Below are 16,116 nucleotides of genomic sequence, written 5' to 3' on the forward strand. Positions count from 1 at the left end.
ACCCAGCAACCATACTTGGCATAAAGTGATTTGTGGTCCCCCCCACCAAAAAAAATGACCAAGGTACTTGCCTTCCAAAAAACACCTGGATGCTTTTTTCTGCTTTTTCACTTTGTTTGTGGTGGTGGTTTGCATGGACTTGGAAGCTACAGTTCTGTCATAGCTACCAATATTTCTCCTTAGAAAGCCTTTACCTAGGATAACCTCTTTGGGGAGGGCACAAGGACATGTCATGGGGACATGCCCCTCCCCTCTTGTCCATGATTTATAATGAAGCAGTTGCCTCAAGGCTGGAATTATCCTCCATCCCTGCTGGCAGCAGCCACTGGCTTGGTGGGGCCAGCGGGCTGAAGTCCTACTTGGAGCATACTTTGCTTGTGGAGGTTTGTCTCAGATGCCAAGTGCAAGGGTGGCTGGCCATTACACCCAAAATAAACCTGGTGAGTGGCCCTCCTCATAACTTGTTTCTCGACTGAAGAAAATAGCTCAGGAAATGAAATTTTGAGGACTCAGATAGTGAGAGAGCATAACATCATAAGAGTTTAGAGATGAAAGGACACTTTAAGACCTTTTCCTAATCTTCCTACTCAGAAAACACGAACCACAGAGCAAAGTGGTTCACCCAAAATCAAAACAATTGAGAGCAGAAAAGCCAGAGTTACAATTAAGTTGCTGAAGAACATGCAGATACTCTTTTCATCTCACTCTTGAATTGATCAAACATCTTTTTTCTGACAATGTATAGGGACCCGAAGTTGGGCCATACCTATAATTGTAGTTGCTATTGTTTAGTCACTAAGTCATGCCTGACTCTTTGCGACCCCATGGACTATGGTCTGCCAGGCTCCTCCATCCATGGGATTTTCCAGGCAAGAATGCTGGAGCAGGTTGCCATTTCCTTCTCCAGAGGATCTTCTTAGCCCAGGGGAGGTCAAACCCACATGTCCTGTTTGGCAGGGTTCTTTATCACTGAGCCACCTGGGAAGCCCCAATACCTATGATACCCATCATATATTGTGTTCAAAGTTTTACAGTATATGAATTATCTAATCTTACCTCAAAAACCCTATTCTCTATTCTGCAGAGGAAGCAATTCAATGTCTGAATAGACTGAAATACCTATCTGCCTAAGACCCAGGATCATAACCTCATTTTATGGCAATTTGATGCCACTCGGAAATGAGTGAGCATGTTGTAACCTCAAAACTCAAGACCTTCCTAAATGCCAGAGCACACCCTCAGCCAAACAGTGAGACACACCTCCTGTCATCAGGCCACAGGACCACATCCACTTGCCCTGCCGACATCAAGCCTTTCGAGTGGTTCCTTTTGCTTTGGAACCTCTGACTGATTCCCTCAATTTTGGCTTTATCTCTGCTGCCAACTCCTTGTGTGATCTTTATAAAGTTACTTCACCTCTTTCCCTCATTCTCCTTGTAGCTGAAAAAAAGCATCTGGAGTGGGCCAAAGATGACAAACAGAGTCACCTCAAAGCTGACTCCAAAAAGTTATGAGTCAAAGTCTGAGTCTCTGCGTTGAAAATCATTTTGAAGCCACTGACGGGCATGGTGGAAGCGTACGAATGATTAGTGATGCTTGCCGTAGATGTTAAGGCATTGTGTGATATACCATGTGACTTGCCATCCACAGACCAGAGGGTATTTAGGGTCCCTCCAAGTTCTAATGAAGTCCTCCCTGAATTGGAAATAAAGAATTAGTTACTTACTCCTTTCCTCTATCCCAGAAACTTGAAGTCTTGGAAAAGAACTTTGATGGTGAAGCAAGAAATAGAAAATCCAATATTTTGCCCAGTGGAGAAGCACTCTCTTACCACCCATCAGAAGGGAACATGATGCTTCTTCCTGAGCTGTAACCTGGGTGGGTGTAAGCTGGGTGAACCACAAATGCTTAAAGTAGAGAGGCAGAGGGAAACCGGGATGCCAGAGGACGTGATCAGTGCTATTTCTAGGTTTAAAAAGTTTCATTATAAAGTTATTTGAGGCCTATACAATCTCCCCGTATCTGGGTGATCAGGAATAGGGCAAGCAGAGCCAGAGGAGTAAAGTGGCATTTTATTTCATACACATTTACTGAGAATCTCCTCCGTGTTATGCACCGTGTTAGTTAAATAAACAATCAACAAAACACAGTCCCTAGCATCATAGAATTTATCAGCTGTAGTAGAGGTGACCAACTATACATCAGAAATAAATGCTTCCCCTTCAGAGATGAGAGTTGTCACTGGGAAGAGGCTGTCCAGGCAGAAATTACCTTTCTCAGCCTCTTTCAAAATCATGCCAGGCCTTACAGTGAATTCTTACCAATAGAATGAGTAGAAGGGATGTGCTACACTTGCAGCCTAAGGAGCTGATGTGCCTACTACACTTTCTTTTTCCCCCTTTCCTGTATGAACACAATTTCCTAGAGGATTTGGGGGCCATGATGACCCAGATCACTTTTGGAAAGCTAACTGCTAACTATTAACACCTGCATCCAACTGCTAAGATGAGCACAAAATACACTTTGACTACATGTGAAAATATAAGCCACTGAGGCTTTGGAGTTCATTTGTTAAATCAGCCAGGGTTTCTTCAACAGATACACCCTATGGTGTTTGGGGCAGATGAATAAACCAGAAGTTACAATGTCACTTAATTTTTTGACCTGATAATCCTATGTGCTATGGGAATATGGATCTGGGGTCAGGAAAAACTTTCTGATTAAAACTAAACATAGCTATGGGAAAGGGTATGGGTAGTGTGGAGTTGGAGGGGTCAGAGGAAATAGCAGGTGCCAGAGGCCAGAGGAAAGAAGGAACATGGCCCCTTTCTCTAAAAAGCAGGATTGAAAGCTTGGGAGTTAAGGTTCAAGCAGGGAATGGGTAGCAGACAGGATGAAGGGATGAACAGAGATAGATCATGACATGGTGAAAGTTTTGACTTTGAAGTAGAGACATCATTGTTTTCCACTCTCTAGCACAATGTCAGCTCCAAAGAAGGAGTAAATATATATTTGTTGCCTGCTACATTAACAAATGAGTGGACTGTCTAAGAGCCTATTGTACTAGCTCAGATGGAAGACTATGAGACATAAACAAAGGTGTGTGCCTGCCAAGTAACTTCAGTTGTGTCTGACTCTGCAACCCAACGGACCATAACCCGCCAGGTTCCTCTGTCCATAGGATTCTCAAGGCAAGAATACTGGAGTGGGTTGCCATGCCCTCCTCCAGAGAATCTTCCCAACTCGGGGATCGAACCTGGGTTTCTTTAGTCTCCTGCATTGGCAGGTAGGTTCTTTACCATTAGGGCTACCTGGGAAGCCCATAAACAAAGGTAATGGAAGGTAATTGATGCGGAGATAGTTGAGAAACTTAGTTAACAAGTGGTCATTTGGGTGTAGATATACAAGGATGGTGTCCAGGTTCATTTTACTTGGTGAGTTGTTACTTGGATATACAAAAATTGGCATGTGTCACGGACTGTTACAAGCCTTTTATGTATGGCCTTTTATGCAATCTGGGTTGTGAAGATCTTTTTTGTACAATGTCACGAACCTCCGTCCATAGTTCATCAGCCACTCTGTCTATCAGATCTAGTCCCTTAAATCTAATTCTCACTTCTACTGTATAATCATAAGGGGACAACAGACTGGTTCCAAATAGGAAAAGGAGTACATCAAGGCTGTATATTGTCACCCTGCTTATTTAACTTATATACAGAGTACATCATGAGAAACGCTGGGCTGGCAGAAGCACAGCTGGAATCAAGATTGCCAGGAGAAATATCAATAACCTCAGATATGCAGATGATACCACCCTTATGGCAGAAAGTGAAGAGGAACTCAAAAGCCTCTTGATAACAGTGAAAGAGGAGAGTGAAAACGATGGCTTAAAGCTCAACATTCAGAAAACTAAGATCATGGCATCCGGTCCCATAACTTCATGGGAAATAGATGGGGAAACAGTGTCAGACTTTATTTTTTTGGGCTCCAAAATCACTGCAGATGGTGACTGCAGCCATGAAATTAAAAGACTCTTACTCCTTGGAAGGAAAGTTATGACCAACCTAGACAGCATATTAAAAAGCAGAGACATTATTTTGCCAACAAAGATCTGTCTAGTCAAGGCTATGGTTTTTCCAGTAGTCATGTATGGATGTGAGAGTTGGACTATAAAGAAAGCTGAGCACTAAAGAATTGATGCTTTTGAACTGTGGTGTTGGAGAAGACTCTTGAGAGTCCCTTGGAGTACAAAGAGATCCAACCAGTCCATCCTAAAGGAGATCAGTCCTGGGTATTCATTGGAAGGACTGATTTTGTTGAAGCTGAAACTCCAATACTTTGGCCACCTGATACAAAGAGTGACTCATTTGAAAAGACTCTGATGCTGGGAAAGATTGAGGGCAGGAGGAGAAGGGAATGACAGAGGATGAGATGGCTGGATGGCATCACTGACTCAATGGACATGAGTCTGAGTATGCTCCGGGAGTTGGTGATGTACAGGGAGGCCTGGTGTTCTGCATTTCATGGGGTCACAAAGAGTCGGACATGACTCAGCGAGTGAACTGAACTGAACTGAATTTATGTAATCCTTATAAAACCCTATGAGTTAAAGCTAAGATAAATATCAGATGAGAAAAATGTGGCACAGAGAGATTAAAAATGTATCCCATGGACACACAGTAAGTTACCACTGGAGCCAGGAGTTAAACTCAGTCTGGCTTTGGAGTTTGTGCTATCAATGATGCAAGGTTTTTATCTGCTATTACATGACATAGGAGAGAAATCTGCATTGTGAGGGAGAAAATGAGTTCAAATTTAGATTTGTGAAATGTAAGCTGTCTGGGGAACATGCAAGTAGAAAGATCAAGTAGGCAGTTGGATTCTTGTAGTATCATAGATGAAGATTGTACCTAAAGTTCAAACTCTGAGAAAATCATCACAGGAATACTGAGAGTTTATTATGGTTAGTATAAAATTGCTAATAAAGAAAACAACCATATGAGTGCAGACAACATGAGATGAAAATAGTTGGTGGCATAAAAAACATCAGTGGGCACCAGAGGTTGTGCATAAAGAAAGAACAGGAAGATTGAAAAGGAGTCAGACAAAGACCCTTGCCTTAGTTAAATCAGATGAAGGATCTCACTGATTTCTCAAGGAGAGAGGGCCCAGGAATCACCAGCATAACAAGTATTATGTATGTGGGCTGTTCCCTAATTTTTTGGCAATTAATGCTATAGGAGCTATTTAATTTTGCAGTAGCTACTTAAATGGTTTCCACTCCACATGGTGTATTTGTTCACTTAAAGTTAATTTCTGTAATAAAATCTTGATGAAAGAAATCCTACCACATACTGTAAGAGAAGAACAGAGATGCCTGAACAGATAAATAATAACTGTATTCACAACTGTAGATGCCAGCACCTCTTACAGAAGAACTGGAAGAGCGATGATTCCTATTTGAATGTTTTGTAAGTTACGTTAATGTTCTGTGTGTCTGTTAGATTAAAACAAGGACAATAGAGCCAACTGAAAGGTCTATTTTTTTGAGAGAAATTACTAAATTAGTAAATACATTAACAAAAAGCCCACAAGACCCTGTGTGCTAAGTCGCTTCAGTCGTGTGTGACTCTGTGCAACCCTATGGGCTGTAGCCTGCCAGGCTCCTCTGTCCATGGGGTAGGTGACTCAGTTCCCGTAAGGTAGGTGACACAAATAAGGTCATGTGATATAAAGAGTTTTCCTGGGATGCAGGAGAGGCAGGAGACATGAGTTCAATCCCTGGCTCGGGAACATCCCCTGGAGGAGGGCATGGCAACCCCTCCAGTATTCTTGCCTGGAGAATCCCATGGACAGAGGAGCCTGGCAGACTATGGTCCATGGGGTTTCAAAGAGTTGGATACAGCTGAAGCCACTGAGTATACACAGTAAGACGTGTTACAGGGGAGGAATACTGAGTTTAGGGAACCCGGATCTTTTTTATAATGAGCACCAAGCACTGTCAAATCTTTGCCCCAGCATTTAACTGTATCATATTAGACAGTAAATAAGCCTGTCTTCTGTCTTCTATCTCTAGCTTTCATGGTTGTCTGCTATACAAACATTCAGGAAAAAGCCTAGAACAAAGCAAAGCAGAGTTTCTGCTTGTAAGATGTGCAAAAATGCAAAAGACCCATGGAAAATTGTCTCTGAATGATGATATGGTATAGACTACAAAGTTCCTACTTAATATTCATCTTCTTCCACTTAGTAAGAGAAGCTAACTATATACCAGACAGAAATGTGCCAGATTGAAGACTGTGTTAGAGCTGGAGCTCCAGCAGCCCTTTTGTGACTGAAGGCTCACACCAAAAAGGGTAGAATATAGGAACAGGAAGAGTATGGGTCCATGATAGCAATATAGACTGCTTATCTCCAGATTATATATGAATGAATAAATCTTTATGTGTTTATGTCATTATATTGGGTTTTGCAGTATAATGGTATATTAGCAGTAATATACTAATAGTTCCTATTATTAATAGTCAGTGAGTTCACTCACTCAGTTGTGTCTGACTAATACTGATGAGGAAAGCATTCTATACCCATGGGGGCTAAGTCACTTCAGTCATGTGTGACTCTGTGCAACCCCATGGACTGCAGCCTGCCAGGCTCTTCTGTCCATTGGACTCTCCAGGCAAGAATATTGGAATGGGTTGCCTTGCCCTCCTCCAGGGGATCTTCCCAATCCAGTTATCAAACCCAGGTCTTCTGCATCTCCTGCATTGGCAGGCCAGTTCTTTACCACTAACACCACCTAGGAAGCCCCACAAGACCCATAGAACATGATTAAACGAGAGCCAGAGTACTTATTCTTCCCACGTGTATTTTTTCTGCTCATACCTAAAGACAGCACTCTTTTTATAAACCCACAAATATATCTTGGCTTCTTTTAGCTAAGTTTTGACCCCTAGTTTTTCATAATAATAACATGTGTTTTCTCAATTGAATGATGCTTTAAATTTTGGAAGTGCTTTTGCATCTAATCCTTTCTTAATCTTCACACAACTCAGGGACAGAAATCAGCTCCATTTTATAAATGAGGGATCTAGCGTTTAGAGAAAATTGTCTTATTAACACTGCTTGTACTATGCATGTGTGTTCAGTAGCTCAGTCCTGCCCAACTCTTTGCAACCCTGTGGACTATAGCCCAACAGGTGCCTCTGCCCATGGGATTTCACAGGCAAGAATATCGGAGGGGGTTGCCATTTTCTACTCCAAGGGATCGTCCCAAAACCAGGGATTTGAACCCACTGCCCTTCTGTCTTATGCACTGGCAGGTTGATTGTTTACCACTAGCGTTACCGATTCATTGAGCACTTATCCCTGTTTTGGATACCTTGAAGGCATTTCATGCACATTTTTTTGTATCTTCTTAATAAATCCATGCAGTAGGTATACTTACTCTGCTTTTACATATGAGGAAACGGAGACTTAGAGAGTGAAGGATGCTGCCCAAAGACCAGGAGTGGTATGTTTTGAAGAGACACTTTACTCAAGTCTTCTGACTCTCTATCCTGGCAATGCCCTTTCTCCTACTCTTCACATACAGCCTCGTCTAAGCCAGACTGTGTTTCTGAACTAGGAAGTTTCCCAGGGTTCACAAGATGCTCTTTGTGTGTGTTGCTCAAGACAATCCATTGCTTTCCAGCTGCCCTTCTCCCCACTGGCTTATCTGTAGACGTCCTGGAAGATGGACACTGTACTTGTATGTGCAATTCCCAATTCGTTACTTCTTGGTGGACTTCATTTCTTATTTTGGGGCCCAGGAGGGTGAACATTGCCCAAGAACATCTTAGGGTTTATTTGGAGCAAACTGCATGTGCGCGTGGTCAGTCGCTCAGTCGTGTCCAACTCTGCGACCCCATGGACTGCAGCCTGCCAGGCTCCTCTGTCCATGGGATTTTCCAGGCAAGAATACTGGAGTGGGTTGCCATTTCCTACCCCAGGAGCTCTTTCAGGTAAATTGTGGTCTTTCTTCCTTTCATTCAACTTCAGTGACTGCCTTTTTGCCTGACCCTCCAACTTCCCTATCATTTAAAGTGCTTTTATTGAAACTCTTCTCTGTGCACCTGGATCTGTGCTCCATGCAGTGCATATAAAGACACATATGTTTTGTTGTAAATACAGGAATGTAAACAAATAAGAGTGTGATATGATAAATGCTATTAAAAAAGGTCCTTCAAGATAGAGAGAAGCACAAAGCAGGGAGTAATAAACCATCTCTGAGAGTGAGTTTGATACTTCCAGTTACACTCCCCAAAGCTAGAGTAAATTGAGCTGATTTTCAGAAGATAAAAGATTCCCTGGGCTGGTTTTGGATATCATGTTGAATAACAGATAGAAGAATCAGTCAATCTTCAGGTGCAGGGGTCTAATTTAGCAGGGGACATGCTAGTAACAGTGAGTGGTTCATTATGATTGGAGCAGGGCCTATAAGATGAAGAAAAATAGGGCATAAGGCTGATGAGGCAGGCCAGAGATAGATTTAGAGACGCCTTGGATATCATGTTGGTGCTTCCCTGGTGGCTAAGAGGTTAAAGCACCTGCCTGGAATGTGGGAGACCTGGGTTCGAACCCTGGGTTGGGAAGATCCCCTGGAGAAGGAAATGGCAACCCACTCCAATACTCCTGCCTGGAGAATCCCATGGATGGAGGAGCCTGGTAGGCTACAGTCCATGGGGTCACAAAGAGTCGGACACGAGTGAGCGACTTCACTTTCACTTTCACTTTGGATATCATGTAAAGAATTTAGACTTCCTCTTGATCTGACCAAGAAAAGACAACCAAGGGTTTTAATCAGGGCAGCAGCATTATGAGACTTTTAAGTTCATACTGGTAGCTTGTTGGAAACTGTTATCTGATAGATTTTGGAGACACTGTTTGAGAGTGGGGTAAAATTTAGAGATAACTAGGGCCTAAGTTAATGTTGATGTAGTGGGAAAGAAAGACAAAGGTTCTAAGAGTTATTTATGAGAGAGTTAGGAGAACCTGAATGGAATGTTGACCAGGGTCATTAAGGTTATTGACATGAAAAAATATGGATGTGATACCCTGCAGCAAGAGAAGAATTCCAGATCCCACAGGTTCCCAAAAGGGGTGAAAATAGTAACTAAGTTTGACTTTGAATGTGTTTTAATTTAAAGTCCATTTGGACATGCAGGTAGAGACAGTGAATGAGCAATTAAAAATACAGGTCTGTCTTTCTCTTTCTGACTTACTTCACTCTATATAATAGGCTCTAGGTTCATCCACCTCATTACATATGGAATCTATAAAGACAGTGCTGATGATCGTACTTGCAGGGCACCAAAGGAGACAAACATTGTGGACCCAGTGGGGGAAGGAGAGGGTGGGATGATATGAGAGAATAACATTGAAACATATACAGTACCGTATGTGAAACAGATAGCCTCTGAGCGTTTGACGTATGTGACCCAGGGAAGCCAAAGCCAGCGCTCTGTGACAACTTAGAGGAGGTGGGATGAGAGGGAAGCGGGAGGGGGATTCAGGTGGACACATGTATGCCTAATGCCGATTCATGTTGATATATGGCAAAAAAAAAAAAAATCACAATATTGTGAATTATCTTCTAATTAAAACAAATAAAATACATTTTAAAAATAGGTCCGGAGTTTAGAAGAACAGTTTGGGCTAGAGATAGAGATTTGAAAATTATCAGCGCACAAATGGTAAATAGAGGTGTTTTGTTTTTCTTTTTTTTAAAGTAGACTTTATTCTACAGTGTGAGAACAGAGGTAGGCAGAGGATGGAAACTCATGGCACGTCAACATTTAAGAGTGAAGAGAGGAAGAAGAGGCAGAGTTCAGCTACTGGATGATTAAAGGAAATCAGAAAGCATTCACGGAGACAAAGGACAAAAGAATTTGAAAGAGTTAAATGTCAACTGAGCAACAAGGAATAAGATAGGGAGTGAAAAAGGGTCAGTTGGCTGTGGCAGTTAGTAGGTCACCAGAGACCTTGGAAGGGGAGTTCTGTGGCGTGATGAGGCCCAAAGCCAAACAGCAGTAGTAGGTTAGGGAGTAAACGGAGCTTAAGCAAGAGAGGGCAGTAAATGCAGACGACTGCTTTAAGAAGCTGGGGTTAGACAGGGTAAGTGGCATTGCTGAAAGTCACGAGGCTCATAAGGACGTCAGACCAAGTGCCCTGATGTATTAAAATGTCCTTTGAGCATTTTCACGTAGTCATTTATTTATTTATCCAAGTATGTATTGGTCACCTACTCTATTCTAGATGCCTGAGAGTTATACCCTTTAGATATTGCATCACACAAAGCAAGGTATGGATAACTGTCAAGAACAATCTAAGATTTCACTCTGCTTGCAAGCTAATAAGTTAGCCTTCCACAGTTTCATGGAGGCTGGCTTAAGACAGGAGACTCCGGGGTCAGAGAAAGAGGACAGTTGATTATTTATAGCAAGAACAGTAACCAGCGTAACACCATTTTCTTAAACCAGGTTCTTCAGCCTCAGATCCCATAGGGTAGGTGACACAAATAAGGTCACGTGATATAAAGAGTTTTCCTGGAATGCAGGAGATGCAGGAGACATGAGTTCAATCCTTGGCTCGGGAAGATCCCCTGGAGGAGGGCATGGCAACCCCTCCAGTATTCTTGCCTGGAGAATCCCATGGACAGAGGAGCCTGGCAGACTATGGTCCATGGGGTTTCAAAGAGTTGGACACAGTTGAAGCAACTGAGTATACACAGTAAGAAGTGTTACAGGGGAGGAATACTGAGTTTAGGGAACCCGGATCTTTTTTATAATGAGCACCAAGCATTGTCAAATCTTTGCCCCAACATTTAACTGTATCATATTAGACAGTAAATAAGCCTGTCTTCTGTCTTCTATCTCTAGCTTCCATGGTTGTCTGCTCTACAAACATTCAGGAAAAAGCCTAGAACAAAGCAAAACAGAGTTTCTGCTTGTAAGACGTGCCAAAATGCAAAAGACCCATGGAAAATTGTCTCTGAACGATGATATGGTATAGACTATAAAGTTGCTATTTAATATTCATTTTCTTTCACTTAGTTCAGTTCAGTTCAGTCGCTCAGTCGTGTCCAACTCTTTGCGACCCCATGAATCGCAGCACTCCAGGCCTCCCTGTCCATCACCAACTCCCGGAGTTCACTCAGACTCACGTCCATCGAGTCAGTGATGCCATCCAGCCATCTCATCCTCTGTTGTCCCCTTCTCCTCCTGCCCCCAATCCTTCCCAGTATCAAAGTCTTTTCCAATGAGTCAATTCTTTGCATGAGGTGGCCAAAGTACTGGAGTTTCAGCTTCAGCATCATTCCCTCCAAAGAAATCCCAGGGCTGATCTCCTTCAGAATGGGTGGTTGGATCTCCTTGCAGTCCAAGGGACTCTCAAGAGTCTTTTCCAACACCACAGTTCAAAAGCATCAATTCTTTGGCACTCAGCCTTCTTCACAGTCCAACTCTCACATCCATACATGACCACTGGAAAAACCATAGCCTTGACTAGACAGACCTTTGTTGGCAAAGTAATGTCTCTGCTTTTGAATATGCTATCTAGGTTGGTCATAACTTTCCTTCCAAGGAGTAAGTGTCTTTTAATTTCATGGCTGCAGTCACCATCTGCAGTGATTTTGGAGCCCAAAAAAATAAAGTCTGACACTATTTCCACTGTTTATCCATCTATTTCCCATGAAGTGATGGGACCAGATGCCATGATCTTCATTTTCTGAATGTTGAGCTTTAAGCCAACTTTTTCACTCTCCACTTTTACTTTCATTGAGAGGCTGTTTAGTTCCTCTTCACTTTCTGCCATAAGGGTGGTGTCATCTGCATATCTGAGGTTATTGATATTTCTCCTGGCAATCTTGATTCCAGCTTGTGTTTCTTCCAGTCCAGCATTTCTCATGATGTACTCTGCATATAAGTTAAATAAGCAGGGTGACAATATACAGCCTTGACATACTCCTTTTCCTATTTGGAAACAGTCTGTTGTTCCATATCCAGTTCTAAGTCTTGCTTCCTGACCTGCATACAGATTTCTCAAGAGGCAGGTCAGGTGATCTGGTATTCCCATTTCTTTCAGAATTTTCCACAGTTTATTGTGATCCACACAGTCAAAGGCTTTGGCATAGTCAATAAAGCAGAAATAGATGTTTTTCTGGAACTCTCTTGCTTTTTCCATGATCCAGTGGATGTTGGCAATTTGATCTCTGGTTCCTCTGCCTTTTCTAAAACCAGCTTGAATGTCTGGTCATGGTTCACGTATTGTTGAAGCCTGGCTTGGAGAGTTTTGAGCATTATTGTACTAGTGTGTGAGATGAGTGAAGTTGTGCAGTAGTTTTGAGCATTCTATGCCATTGCTTTTCTTAGGGATTGGAATGAAAACTGACCGTTTCCAGTCCTGTGGCCACTGCTGAGTTTTCCAGATTTTCTGGCATATTGAGTGCAGTGTTTTCACAGCATCATCTTTCAGGATTTGAAATAGCTCAACTGGAATTCCATCACCTCCACTAGCTTTGTTTGTAGTGATGCTTCCTAAGGCCCACTTGACTTCACATTCGAGGATGTCTGGTTCTAGGTGGGTGATCACATCATCGTGATTATCTGGGTCATGAAGATCTTTTTTGTACACTTCTTCTGTGTATTCTTGCCACCTCTTCTTAATATCTTCTGCTTCTGTTAGGTCCATACCATTTCTGTCCTTTATCAAGCCCATCTTTGCATGAAATGTTCCCTTGATATGTCTAATTTTCTTGAAGAGATCTCTGGTCTTTCCTATCCTGTTGTTTTCCTCTATTTCTTTGCATTGATCACTGAGGAAGGCTTTCTTATCTCTTCTTGCTATTCTTTGGAACTTTATACCAGACAGAAATGTGCCTAATTGAAGACTGTGTGAAAGCTGGAGCTCCAGCAGCCCTTTTGTGACTGAAAGCTCACACAAAAAGGGTAGAGTAGAGGCACAGGAAGAGTCTGGGTCCCTGATAGCAATATGGGCTGCTTATCTCTAGATTATACATGAGTGGATAAATCTTTATGTGTTTAAGTCATTATATTGGGTTTTGCAGTATAATGGCATATTAGCAGTCATATACTAATAGTTCCTATTATTAACAGTCAGTCAGTTCACTCACTCAGTTGTGTCTGATTAATACTGATGAGGAAAGAATTCTAGACAGAAGTCAAGATAACTAGGAGACTAGAATTATAGCTTTCAATTTGCTACTAACTTACTGTGTTACCATGAGTATACAACTTAACCTTTTTCAACTTCATATTTCTCAGCTAACTCTTAGGTACTTACTGGTGCTAACATTTTTTAAATTTTCAGCTCTTAAAATATCTATTCTTTTTTTTTTTTTCAATACTCTTTTGTTCTGTATCCTATTTTATTTTGGGCAGGTTCATCCAAAAGGCAACTGGGTGAAAGGAAATCAGATAATATCTTAATTTGTTGTCTCCCTTTTCCCAAAGCTGAAATATTTGTACTTTGGAGATGTCTCAACCTAGAAGTATGGCTTTCTAATGGACTTCCAGGCACTTTTAAGCTTAGTATAGGAGGGGCTTAAATGAAAATAGTTCACAATAATGAAAATCATCTGTTATATAACTTCTCTTTTCCTAGTGCTTAGCACAGAATCTGGCATGCTGTAGGTCCTCAATAAATGATTATTGAATAAATGAACCAATACCTTTATTTTAATTTTTAAAATGAGAAAATTCAGTGCTAGAAATGGGTGGGGGGTGATTTCTTTTGATTATATTTGATAAACTGATACCTGCACTACCATGAAGAATGTAGCCCAGACGTTTTCAAATAAAATAAATCCCTGATAATGTAAAATAGAAGAGGTCAAAAATAAAAAAAATGATATTTGAATTAATAGTTTCTCATGATCATTTTTTTCTTTTTTTTAAAAGAAGAGTAGGTCATTTGTTCATTGGAAACATAGCTGTCAGTTTAAATTATGCCCTCATTTGAGTAAATTGATATTGGATAATGAGATTTCACTGAATGGCTACATATTTTTTTCCCTGGGCTAAATACTTCCAGTTCCTGTAACCTTTTCTCATGAATTCTATTTTCTATGCTCTTAATCACTCTCTTTGTTCTACCATGAGATTCAATAAAAATGTTAACTAGCAACAAATATCATAGGATGATTTTTACATGAACATTAGCTCTACTTCACCTTTAAGTACATCACATCCTGGGTGACCACAGTGTCAGATCTAGCCTTTTATTATACACTAGAATACTATTCTACCTAACTAATGTATAGAATTACCTCTAAGTTTGTATTAGTCTGAAGATCCATGATGCTACCTCTATGTATATTACCATCTAAATAATTAATATTAAGCAAACAGAAGGACAAGTTAGTGAATGGGATTTTCTCATTTTCAACCTGAGTATTTCATTTGTTCACCCATGAATCCATCCTTCAATTCTTTCAAATGGCTTGTATCATTCCCTTACTCTGTGTCTGGGCTAAATGCTGCTGTAGACACAAAAGAGGCTCAAGGACTGATACCTACTATAAACCAACAATTAGGATAGAATGCGGTTAAACAAACGATGTAAAAACAAGATGCTATCTATAAAAACAGGAATGCCCCCTAATCCACTTGGGTTCAGGTATCTTGAAGGACAAGTAATTAACTGGGCAAAAAGAAAGTTGGAAAATTTCTGCACTACATAAAATGAACATATGTTATAAATTAGTTATTACACCTAAAGGATTGTAGATTGGGAGAGATGACTTTACCATGCACTTGCCATGAGACATACAGGACCATGATTGAAGTAGAATGTCTTCTCTGTGTCAGGTACTATGCGAGGTGCTGGAGTTAGAGCAGAGAATAAGCTAAATGTGTTGGGGAGCTTAATATCTAGAGGAAGACACAGACAAATGAACTAATAGTTAAAATTAGAGTGACCTATTTTTTTCTCAGGACAGTCTCAGTTTATTCCCATTGCTCTGGCTTAATTATTAACCACAGTCCCTCTCACTCTCAAACTGTCCTGATTTGAATGATAAAACTATATGGTCATCCTTGTCATGGGACAATGTGAAAATTGCTACCCAAGAGATAATAGAGGGTGTGATGGGAGCCTTAATGAGAGAAGACCAAGAAGAAGCTTCTAACTCAGTCGGTGAATCAGTACACTGATGTTGGAGTAGACTGCTCAGTCGTGTCCAGCTCGTTGTGATCCTATGTACTGTAGTCCACTAGGATCCTATGTCCTTGGGATTTTTCAGGCAAGAATACTGGAGCAGTTTGCCATTTACCCCTCCAAGGGATCTTTCCCAGGGATTGAACCCGCATCCACTCCATCTCCTGCTTTGGCGGGTGGATTCTTTACCATAAGCCACTGATGTTACCTATGACTTATTTTTAGAAGGTTACAAATGATAGTGATGAAATAAATTCCTTATCTGAGAAGAAATACTCAAAAAAAAAAAAAATCTACCCAAGTAACTATTTTAATAGCTTAACCCAAGCAAGTGTTGATGACTCTGTTACACTGGTATGAAGATAAAGGTGTTTAATGAAGCATCAAAATGTGTCCATGAGAAGTTACTTTTTCTCAAATGGAATTAAGAGAGCTAGTGGGCTATAGTCCTTGGGGTCACAAAAGAGTTGGATGTGACTTAGCAGCTAAACAACAACAATCAACAGTGTGCTCCTTTGAAGAGGTAACAACATGGATCATTTTTAGAAGATTAAGCAAGTCTGGATGGTTGGTAATTCTGTTAGAAGCACGTTTGAGCTGCTATCAAAATGAATCCTGAAGTTACCCAAATGAAACAGTATCTCAGAATTTCTTAAAGGTAAAAGTAAAATGCTTGTGTATGTTTGGAAAAACATGGATACACACATAATGATTCAAGGCATTATTGTATTTTTTTCCCATTAGACAAATTCCTATGCCTTGGAGGAAGAATCAAGAATATTTAAGTTCAAAAGGCCAAACATGCTTTGAGAATGGATTGAATTCATCAACAACATATGGTATAAAAATGACCCTTTTTGCTGTATGTGTGAGGTTGAGAGAGGGATTCCTTAGTGGCAAGTC

Source organism: Bos taurus, chromosome 14, assembly GCF_002263795.3.
Source record: "Bos taurus isolate L1 Dominette 01449 registration number 42190680 breed Hereford chromosome 14, ARS-UCD2.0, whole genome shotgun sequence".
Taxonomy (NCBI): domain Eukaryota; kingdom Metazoa; phylum Chordata; class Mammalia; order Artiodactyla; family Bovidae; genus Bos; species Bos taurus.